General features: G+C 48.1%; 1 long non-coding RNA gene across 1 annotated transcript; it reads right to left on the bottom strand.

Annotated features, from left to right (window-relative positions):
* Positions 1–951: 951 nt before the first annotated feature.
* LOC147980728 (uncharacterized) lies at positions 952–5,016 on the bottom strand. Its single transcript, XR_015598635.1, has 2 exons — positions 4,199–5,016; positions 952–2,897 (listed from the first exon to the last, which is right to left on the bottom strand). It is a non-coding gene; the product is annotated as an uncharacterized LOC147980728 (long non-coding RNA).
* Between the last annotated feature and the right edge of the window lie 6,736 nt (positions 5,017–11,752).

Genomic DNA, 11,752 nt, shown 5'->3' with positions numbered 1-11,752 from the left:
AAGCACACACACTCTGATCAAAAGACAAGTAAGTTGAATAGATATAGATCGACAAACAATTAAGGTTTGGTTTGCCGAGAACCAGCTCATGTCCGGAGTGACGTCTGAGCCGAAGGGACGGATTCTAGTTTCGACTGAAGTTTGAGACCATTCACAAACAAATCGAATCAAAGTCTCAAGATGGAGATGACAAAGGATACTAATGAATATTGCTAGACATATGGAAAGTAACCATAATGCGAGCAGGCAAGTATTTGCAGAGCAAAAGTTGGCAAAGGATTATCGACAGATCGAATAACATTTCAAAGTGTCTTGCGAATCACAAGAACAATTATGAATGAACAAATACTTGAAGTGGGAATAATTATTCGTAGGAGTATTCATGCGGCAAGGAACTGCAAGGCAGTAGGCACAAAGGATTCTCATAATATCCAAAGTATTTTAGGGTATCTTGTAATAACAAGAACAATTGGAAAACAAGCTATGGACGACAAGTGTATGCAGCTATCCAAAGGGATTTATTGGTGATATGGAATTGCAAAAGCGATGGCACATAGTCTCGAGAGAACATCGTAGAGTATCTTTGGAATCTTCTAGTGCAGCAGGTGATCATCTATAATAAGGGGCTCTCCGGGTGGATGTGATCACGGGATCCTAATGTTAGAGTTAGTAAATTCATTTCAACCCGAATAGAAGAGAGATTAGAGTCCTAGAGTATAGGTCGAGGCATAAAAGATTCTAATACCACCCAATGGCGACATGGGCCCGTAAGCCACACACCCATGTTAGTAAAAGTTTTGCAATGACTAGACTCAACTTTGGCCAAGGAATTGGAAAGAGGGATTCCTACAGGCAGTCGGCTCTGATACCAACTTGTGACGCCCCCGATTCAATTGTACACTAATCATACACGCAAATGTGTATGACCAAGATCAGGGACTCACAAAAAGATATCACAACACAACTCTAGACACAAATTAAAATAATACAAGCTTTACATTACAAGCCAGGGGTCTCAAGGGCTCGAATACAAACAAGTCAGTGGAAGCAACATTATCTGAGTACAGACACGAGTTAAACAAGTTTGCCTTAAGAAGGCTAGCACATAAGAAACATCGATCGAAAAGGCAAGGCCTCCTGCCTGGAATCCTCCAACTACTCCTGGTCATCGGCAGCCTCCACGTAGTAGTAGACACCCTCGTGGTGGTAGTAGTCGTCGTCGATGGTGTCATCTGGCTCCTGGGATCCACCATCTGGTTGCTGCATCCGAGAAGAATGGAAAGTGGTGGAAAAAGGGGATCAAAGCAACCGTGAGTACTTATCCAAAGTACTCGCAAGCAAGGATCTACACTACATATGCATCGGTGTCATTGAAAATGGGTAGTATCTGTGGACTGAACAACAGAATGCCAGAAGAGAAGGGGAAAGCCTAGCCTATCGAAGACTAGCATCTTCAAGAGGCTCCAAGCATCAGAAGAGACAAGAGTGGCATGGTATAATAATACCAAGTATGTTGTAACATTAGCGTCCAAAGATCACTTCCTCGACCCTGCGAGAAAACAATCCGAGAGCCATACTATCCAGTTATCACCTCAAATATCCAGTTCTAGTTGTATCGATCGGGATACAACTCCAAGTGTCCGTTACTATAGGACAGGCTGTCGATAGATGTTTTCTTCCCAGCAGGGGTGCACCAACTTACCCACCACGCTCGCTTAACTCCGGTAGGACACACTTTACTAGGTCATGCCCGACCTCAGCCAAACGATACGCCGCAACCCGACCTAGGCTTAATAGAAAGGTTAGCACGCCGGACTAAACCTATCCCCCCAGGGGTCTTGGGCCATCGCCCCAGGAACTCCTGCACGTTGCGTGGGTGGCCGGTGAGCAGACCTAACTACCTCCTTAAAAAGGCAGGTGCTTACCATTCTAACCCGGCGCGCGCCGCTTAGTCGCATGACGTCGGTTAAGCTTCGGCTGATGCATACGACGCAGAATGCCCATACTATGCCCACGTGATGGTTAGTGCTATCAGGCCAGAGGCCCATCGGATCAAATATCCAAACCGTTAATGTGTTGGTAGTGCGGTCATGAGCAGAGATTCACGAAAGATGTGACCCCGTCGCCCCGTCTCGAGGACTTGCGGCAAGGGCTAGGAGTGCCCGGCCACGCCTTGTATTCAACTCTCGGGTACGCTCTAGGTCAAACTGTCTCCACATCACTCGCTGGTACCCCTCAGGGTCGACCCGCCTTTCCATGTAACAGTTGTAAAGTGCAAGATTCCGTGTGTCCAAACATCAAGGGGAAAACCTGAGGAATCACCCTCAGTGAATTCCACTCGATGTAATCATCAAGGTGAACGTAAGAGGAACCACCCTTGAGGTTCACACTTGAGGGGTTGCACGACATAGTCCTATCAGGAGTGGTGAAGGAGGAATCACCCTCAATGACCACGACCAAATAGCTACACTACAGGGTTAACTTCAGAAGTGTTGTCGAGGTACCACCCTCGGCACAAGATAGTAACTCTGCAGAGTCGTACAACTAAGGGAGTGATGTGCAGTGCTGAGGCCTAGACGTCAATCACGTTGATCGAGTCATCAAACATAAAGCGGGGCAACTGGGACAAGATGGGGGTCACTGATGGATCTCTAACCAGCCTATACTAAGTAGTTTAGAATAAGCAGGTAAGGTATGAAAGCAGGTAGCGAAAACAGGCTATGCATCAGAATAGGAGCAATCAATTACAGTAGCAAAATCTAATGCAAGCATAAGAGAATAGAATGGGCGATATCAGAATGATCAAAGGGGGGGCTTGCCTGGAAGCTCTGCTGAAAAGGAAGAAGGGTCATCGAAGACATAGTCGATCACAGGGGCCGCATCGGTCTCGAGTTCTACTGGAGAGAAGAGGGGGAAGAAACAATAAATATAAAAGCAAACATAGCATCACAAAGCATAACATGGCAATATGCTGTGTTGGGTGTGACCTAACGTATGGCTACACGATATAGGTGAAGGGGGAATTCAACCGGGAATGTTTTCCTGGTTTCAGACCTGTGTCAGACAGATGACCGGAGGGGGAATCTTCCATGTTCAGCTAGTTAGAGGCACCTGATAGGTAAACGGTCCGCGCGTTCGGATTCTTCACGTTTTTTCTGAGCAACTTTCATGTAGAAAACATTTTCATCTGGGTTACCGTTTAATTTTTATGATTTTTCAAAGTTTTATACAATTATTTGGAATTTCCTGAAAATTGGCTAAGTCTGAGAATCACTCAGCTTTAACACCATTTAGCTGTTTTTCGTAGACTATAACTGTAGTTCTGTCCATCCTATGGCTTAGTGCCCTCTACCAATTTTTATCATGTTTCTGTGATCTACATAACAATATCATTGACATCCATGTTAGAGTTCAGTTGCTTGATCGAAACTGCATCTGAAAAGTGCCACTTGAAGTTAATTCCAGAAATTGTTAAAATATACGAACATAGGATTTTGTGATTTTCATAGGATTTAATATGTGCCTTAAATGGAATTGTTTCAATGGGATAAAATGGAGTTTGTCAAGTGTACTTTCTACGCATATTATTTTTACTCAAGTCCTCACTTGTTTAGACACTGTTTAGTGGCTGTCTAGATGGCTAATCAATGCAGCAGCGACAAAGCTAGCTACTGCTACATTAACATTTAGTTACTGCTACATTAACATTTAGTTACTGTAGCAACAGCAGTACATGCAGAGTAGCAGCAGTTCAGCGAGCAAAGAGCAGCGGCAGCCGGAGGCGGGCGAGGCCAGAGGTGGACGCGGCCGGAGGTGGGCACAGCCACACTCAACACACACACACACACACACACACACACACACACACACACACACACACACACACACACTGCACGCACGCACCACACACACACTGCACGCACGCACAACACACACACATCGCCGGCGCTGGGAGGCAAGGGTGGCAACGAGTGGTGGTAGCGGTGGACAGTAGCGGCAGCAGCATGCAGTACAGGAGCAACAGGGCACGGGCGCGGCGTGGGTGGACAGAGGCGGGCGCAGGCAGGAGCGGCCAAGGGGGCGCGGGTGAACGCGGGCGGGCGCGTGCGCGAGCTTTCAAAGAGCTCCGATGGAGCGGCTATGACGGCCTACGGCGACGGATTCGATGAGGGGAAAGGGGGTCGGGAGAGGAGCTCACTTGGAGGTCGTTGGTGTGCTCGGTGGTTCGAGGACGTGCGGTGGCGCGGATCCATGGCGGAGGCAGCGGTGGGCTTCGACGGGGCTGAATCGGCGGCGAGCGGTGCGCGGGAGGGCAGCAGCCGCGGGCGACGCATGGCATGCCGGGCACGGGTCAGCGCGCAGGACAGCGGGCGCCGAGCGCGCCGGGGCGGCTGCAGGCGATGGCGGGCGCAACGGCGGCGGGACTATGCGGGCACGCGCGAGCTCCACGGAGCACGGCCCGGTGGTGGTGGCGACGGGCGATGATGGAACCAACGAGGAAACGTGGGGACGACGTGGCTCACCGGGAGGGGGGGTCGGTGGTGAGCTCGGAACGGCCGGAAGGGGTCGGGGTGGAGCCAAGCGAACGGCGTCGCGCAGAGGCTGGAGCTGAAGAAGACGGACAAAGGGGACGGCTCGGTGATGATCCGCGGCTGCTCCTGCTACGGCGAGGCCGAGGAAGATGTCACGCGTCCATTGGGCATCCTCACGGGGCTCAGGGACGATGCAGGCTACGAGAACGTCGAAGGCGCGGCTACGGTGGTTTCGGGAGTGGGGGTCCAGATCGAGGAGGGGAGCGAGGAGAAGGGAGCTAATGGATCTAGGGTTCGGGGAGGGAGCGAGAAGGAGCAGGGGGGCCCTCTCTGTAGCTGGCGGGAGGTAAGGGAAAGGCCACCCCCGGTGGGTTGGGCTGCACTGTGGCGAGCAGGCCGCAAGTGCACAGTAGGTTAGATCTTTTGCTTTTATGCTTTTCCCATTTTCCATTTTGTATTTTGTCTGGCTATCAAAAGATTTTAGTTTCAACTCAAACTTTGTCCATAATTACTTTGTAACATGCCAGAGCTGCACAAAAAGTTCCAGGCCATTTTAAAATGTTTATTTATTTTGAGAAGGCCAAAATATTTGCTAAAGGACCACTTTATAATTCCTTAGGGATTAATCGAGGGTGGTTCAAAAATTGTTAGGTTCAACATGACAGTGATCAGGGGTTTTTATAGAATAAGGTGAACATTTTAGTTTTACTGAATGAAGAAAATAATTGATTTGACCTTATTTTAAAAAGGAAAAAGGCGTTGATTTTTATCAAGTGGAAATTTGTCTTAGTTAAATTTCATGACATGGAATCATTAGGGGGAGATTATTGTAGCTTGGCATTGGGGGTGTTACAGAAGCCAAGGGGAGTGCCCATACCTGATGCTCAGTTCTCCTTTGGTGGTGAAGAAGGTGATGGTGGTGATGAAGCATTCTTGTCTTTAAGGGCCAAGAGATCCTGCAACCGACGGATGACGCTCCGAAGATAGATGATATGCTCTTGATGTAGAATATTTTCGCGAGTGAGACACTTATTTTGTATGCGAACCATTTCAAAAGCACGAAAAGCTTTAATCTCAGCATGAGTAAGGTGAGTAAGACAGGGCTTAAGGATATCTTCCTCCTCCTCCTCGACCAATAGTGCTTGTGTCGCCACCGGGGATGGATCCATTGTAGTTTCCTTGCCCTTGTCTCCTTTGATAAAGTCCGTGGGCTCCTCCCTCTTCGTCTCGATCTTCATCAGCCAAGAATCTTCTTCCATGTGGTTGGAGGAATAAGAAGACATGATGCCCAGCTTGACAAATCTGACCAGGAACAACAAGAAAAGAGAACAGAGGATTTTCTCCGCGATACGGTGGTTAATGGGTTCGGGGAGTATATATAGATTTTTTATCTTGGAGGACAAGCATATGGAGGAAAAACGGAGTACGGGAGGTGTCCCAGGTGGGCACAACCCACCTGGGCGTGCCAGGCGCCAAGCAAACCTGGCGCACCCTGGTGTATTGTGCCCACTAGGGGACGCTTCCTGGGAGTTCCTTTATTTCCAAAATTTTAAAATATTCCAAAAATGATAAAATATCTTTTTGCATATTTTTGGAGTCCGTTTACTTACCATATCACATACCTCCTTTTTTGACGATTCTGGAGTGTTCCGGAAGGACTCTTTTATGTATTCTTACGGTGTCAAAGTTTGGATAATATTGCTTTCAACATTAATAGGTGTACATGAAATATAATGCTGTATTCGTTGTCCATTGACAACCTTCGGGTTAGTACCTTCGGAATTATTTATTTTGATGGCACCGGACCGGTAAACCTCCTCGATGACATAGGGGCCTTCCCATTTGGAGAGGAGTTTTCCTGCAAAGAATCTGAAATGAGAGTTGTACAAAAGAACATATTCTCCAACTTTAAAATCACGTTTTTGAATTCTTTTGTCATGCCATCTTTTAACCTTTTCCTTAAATAACTTTGCATTTTCATATGCTTGGGGTTCTCCATTCATCTAATGAGCTTATATCAAATAACCTCTTTTCTCTGGCAAGTTTGAAATCATAATTGAGTTCTTTAACTTCCCAGTATGCTTTATGTTCTAACTCAAGAGGCAAATGACAAGCCTTTCCATAAACCATTTTATAAGGAGACATACCCATAGGATTTTTATATGTTGTCCTATAAGCCCAAAGTGCATCATCTAATTTGTTAGACCAATTCTTCCTAGACCTATTGACAATCTTTTGCTCTATTGCTAAGTTCAACTTGACCACTAGACTGAGGATGATAGGGTGATGCAATTCTATGGTTAACCTCATACTTAGCAAGCATTTTACGGAAAGCACCATGAATAAAGTGTGAACCACCATCAGTCATTAAATATTTAGGGACTCCAAACCTTGGGAAAATAACTTCCTTAAGCATTTTAATGGAGGTGTTGTGATCAACACTACTAGTTGGAATAGCTTCTACCCATTTAGTAACATAATCAACAACAACCAAAATATGTGTATACCCATTAGAGGAAGGAAAAGGTCCCATGTAATAAAACTCCCAAACATCAAATGGTTCAACAGCAAGTGAATAATTCATAGGCATTTCTTGATGCTTAACGATATTACCTATTCTTTGACATTCATCACAAGATGAGACAAACTTACGAGCATCCTTGAAGAGAGTAGGCCAATAAAATCCAGACTGCAATACCTTGTGAGCAGTTCTATCTCCAGCATGATGCCCTCCATAAGACTCGGAGTGACATTTCCGTAGGATTTGTCCCTGTTCATACTTAGGTACACAACGTCTAATAATACCATCTACTCCTTTATAAAGATGTGGTTCATCCCAAAAGTAATGTCTTAAATCATAGAAGACTTTTTTTCTTTTGTTGATATGTGAAGCTAGGTGGAAAATATTTAGCAACAATGTAATTAGCATAGTCAGCATACCAAGGAGTACCATTAGCAACATTTATTGCAGCTAACTGCTCATCAGGAAAACTATCATCAATAGGAAGTGGGTCATCAAGCACATTTTCAAGCCTAGACAAGTTATCAGCTACGGGGTTCTTAGCTCCTTTTCTATCAATAATATGCAAATCAAATTCTTGTAATAAGAGAATCCAACGAATAAGTCTAGATTTAACATCTTTCTTTTGCATAAGATATTTAATAGCAACATGGTCTGTGTGAACAGTTACTTTGGAAACAACAATATAAGGTCTAAAGTTATCACAAGCAAACACCACTTGTCGGGGATATACCCCGCGGTATGACCCGACCGGAGATATGACCCGGCCAGGACTTGGTGTTTCATTGGTAAGCCGACAGATGATAAGTCAGATGGTAACCCGGTAGATGTTAAGTCAGATCATAAGCGGGCAGATGTTAAGTCAGATCATAAGCCGGCAGATGTTAAGTCAGATCATAAGCCGGCAGATGATAAGCCAGATGGTAAGTCAGATGGTAAACCGGCAGACAGTCATAACCCAGCACACAGAGTCGCCTGGGGTTAATAAGCCCAAGATGTTAAGAAGCCCTTGAATAGAAGTCAGAATAGTTTAAGTCTTAGTCCGAGATGGACTCTACATGTAACCCACCCCTTCAACTTATATAAGGAGGGGTAGGGCACCCCAAGAGAGGAGAGGAATAATCTTAATGCCAAACATAACTAGGAGAGCCGGTTTACGGTGACTCCCTCGCGATGATAATGAGACCTAGCCACAAACAGCATGTAAGGTTGTTACCGGATGATGTTTCCCGGGGGCCGAAGCTGTCTGAACCCTTGTCTTGTGTGTTGATCTGTCTCGCGTCTCTCATCCCGATCAACCCCTCTCAAGCTACCACATAGATGCGTTGGCCTCACGACTAAGTTCTCACACTAGGACATCTACCGTGACAACTCCACGACAGTTGGCGCCCACCGTGGGGCCACGTACGGTGGTGATGAGTTTTTGGAGGGATCTTTTCTCAGGGATCGAGAAGTTCATAATTTTCCGGATGAAGAGAAACCAATTTAGAACTGATTTGCATCAGTTTTAAGTCCATCAGTCCAGAGTTCAAGATCTGTGAGATTTAAAGGTTCAAAGGAATAAGGGGTGCGCCTGTGCGCTACCTTAAGCCGCTGAGGTTAACAGGAAAGAAGTTACAAGTCGCCCACACCATCTTCTTCTATGACCTATTTTTCCCTTGGCGTGTCAAATTTCCATCAATACCTTGCCAAAGCCGGCCGCCATTTCGTTTTGGTCTGTGTGCCGTGGCCGTCTGTATTTTTTTCAATTGAAGATCGATTTCTACTACAAGCTGTTTACATCGGTTCAAGTACTAGTAATTCAACTAGTAATCGTCACGTCAAGCTACAGTATTTGTTACCAAATGCTATGTGTATGGATAAGGCAACAACGGCGGCCAAATCCTGCAGAAGGGAGATCCACGTCTGTGCTACGCGTCGATCAAGGCAAACCAGACTACCAGAGAATAACAACTATGGACTAGTGGTGCTAAGGATAAAAAAAAGAAAAAGAAAAGGGGGGGCCACGACCCGGAGAAGGACTTGGACGTTGACCCGGATTCCTCCTCTACCGCTGTGATCTGTGCCTCGCCTGGCCAGTCCGCCTTCGACTTACGTGGCCTCAAGCCGCCATCTCTGCAGCCATGGCCACGCGCATCCACTTCTATTGCCGGGGGGCCTACAGTCCACCCTACCTCAGCCGCTCTCGCGGCCCCGAGCCGCCGCCGCTGAGTCACCTTCACCACCAACTCGCCGCCCTGGTTGTCCCTGTCAGTTTCAACGTACTGGGAGGAATAAATCAAAGAGCCACCTCTATGTCGAGCTGTCCTGACTAACTCACCAAGACCGACGAGCCTTCGCTTCCCCTTCTGTGGCGAGTCATACTCTGTCGCGCCAAGCCGGTTTACGCCGCCGCCTCAATAGGCTGCCTCGTGCGCCGCGACCCCGTTGCCTCTGGGCCAGTCCTTCAGCTGCTGTGGCCTCCTCTGCTGCGCCCAAAAGGTGTTCCACCGAGCTGCCGGCGTCTCATCTGGTCGCTACCAACATCGCCTTCTCAACCCGCCTCCTCGCATCGGATTTTCGTCTCGCTGGTGAACCGCCGGCCGCCTCCATTGGATTCGATGGAACCACCGCTTTGCCTACTCGCTCCGCCAGATTGGCCTAGGGTAACGGCAGCCGTGGCCTCGCCTGTGACTCGCCTCACCAGTTCACTTATCCTGTTGCCAATCACCAAGCGGTCGTCGCCGCCGGCTGCAGTCGTGCTTAAACCGCCTCCTCTATCTTAAACCGCCACGGCCCCATGCGGCTTCAATTACTCCGCCAGGTCGAGCCGCCGCGAATCGTCGACTACCTCGGGGCTTGCCCGCACCATCCATGGTCGCGGAGAGCCGCCGCTCTGCAGCTGCCCGGCGCTTCGCGCCTCCGCTGGCGGGTCGGTGGCCGCACCCCGAGCCGCCGCGTTCGTGTTCGAACCGCCACTGCGGCGTAACCCACCTTGCCACTCCTCCATGAGTCGCCCTGTTTTAGTGCTCCTCGGCGCCGCCTCCGTCGACCCGCTGGTTCACCTCGCCTCGAGACTGCGGTTTCGATCCGCCATGGCCACGACCGTTGCCTCCATTGCCGAGCACCCGCGCCTCTGCTCTAAATCGCCGCTACCTTACAACGCACTGAGCGCCGTTTCTCCGCGCCTCGCGTTGTGCTGAGCCGCTGTGCTGTTTCGAACCGCTGGCCGCCTCCGGTGTTCATCCCCGCCGCTGTGGCTTCAAGACAGCGTGGCTGAGTCACCACCTGCCGTTTTTTTCCTCCTCGAGCTGCCCCGACGATGTGATTCATCGCCTCCGTTTTAAGCCAGCGCCGGTTTCTATCTCTGCGGTCTCAACCCGCTATTTCCGCAGCCTACCCGGACGGTCTTGCCATTTCTTATGCAGTGCCTCAAGTCGCCGCCACATCCAAATTGCCGTGAGCCGGCCGGCTGTCACGCGACATCATCTCGCCTCCGCTTTAAGCCTTCTGCTGGGTCACCACGACCATGGCCTCGTCGTCGCCATGGCCCGTCAAGCTGCCACGGCCCCCGATAGTTTCAAGTCGCCGTCGGTGTTGCCTGTTCTCCGATCCCTATGACCGCCTAGGCGTCCTAGCAAGCCAGCGATGCAAGCTCCCTGAGCCTGCATGTTTTCTGGCCCTGGCCCCGCCTTGTTTCTGCCTTGTCTACAAGTGGTACAGGGGCGGCGTGTTTTGGGTATGGGATACAGAGGGCAAAAGAAATAAGTCAATGGATGGGCTGGCTGGGCAGAGGCCTAAGAGGATAAAGCACAACCGCATTAAAAAGTTATCTACGGATGCTAATTATGGTTTATCATCGTCCAAACAAAACAGGTGATATTTATCTACATTTATCTTATTAGCATATATATTGTATGGTCAAAGAACAATTACTTGGTCTATGATATTTTTTCGTAGGATCATTATTCATTACAAACTTGTCGCAAAGGGGTGTGCGCCAATATTATTTTTGCACTAGTGCGTTCGTGCCGTGCTGATGGATGGATACATGCGCAAGTTGCGGCCCCTGCGACATCAATACGATGCGGCTAACCTGCCCGTCCACACAGTTTAGCGCACTGCTTCACCGTGGTGATCATCGACTCCGCGGTGGATAATCTTTGGCCTGACATATCAGGTGAAGTCCATCCAGTATATTTTTATATTACATGTTGCTTTCTTTCAAAGAGCAATTACTCTGGCTTGCGAGTTCTTTAATGCAGGACAAATTGTCTACTACAAAAGGGACTATTATATCACTGAGCTGTTGAATGACTCATACCGGTTTATATCATGGTCAAGTATCGAGAATCTCAAGACAACTCCTTGAGTCGTGTTAAGACTCGGGGGTTATGATGACATGACTTAGTAAATGACTGACAGTTTAAAGCAAGTCAAGAACTCCGGGTCAGTGGAGGGAAGATAACCCGGTCTCGGAGGCTGCTGTTATATTGATGAAAACTTAAAAGGCCATCAGAAAATTTCCGGCTCAAAATGAAGATTCCGGTTTAAAATCCGGTTCAAGGGAAATATGTCTCCCACAAAGCTTTGAAGCTCTCAATATCCGGTTTAACATCCGGTTCAAGAAGAATTATCTCTCGCAAAGTTTGAGTTCTTGGAAAGAATAAAAGGTTGCCAAAGAGAACTTGCTGCCATGATACGTGGTTCAAACATAGGT

Source organism: Triticum urartu, chromosome 3A (genome assembly GCF_056163025.1).
Source record: "Triticum urartu cultivar PI428250 chromosome 3A, HENAU_Tu73, whole genome shotgun sequence".
Classification (NCBI taxonomy): domain Eukaryota; kingdom Viridiplantae; phylum Streptophyta; class Magnoliopsida; order Poales; family Poaceae; genus Triticum; species Triticum urartu.
This window is presented reverse-complemented; position numbering and strand designations above follow the sequence as displayed.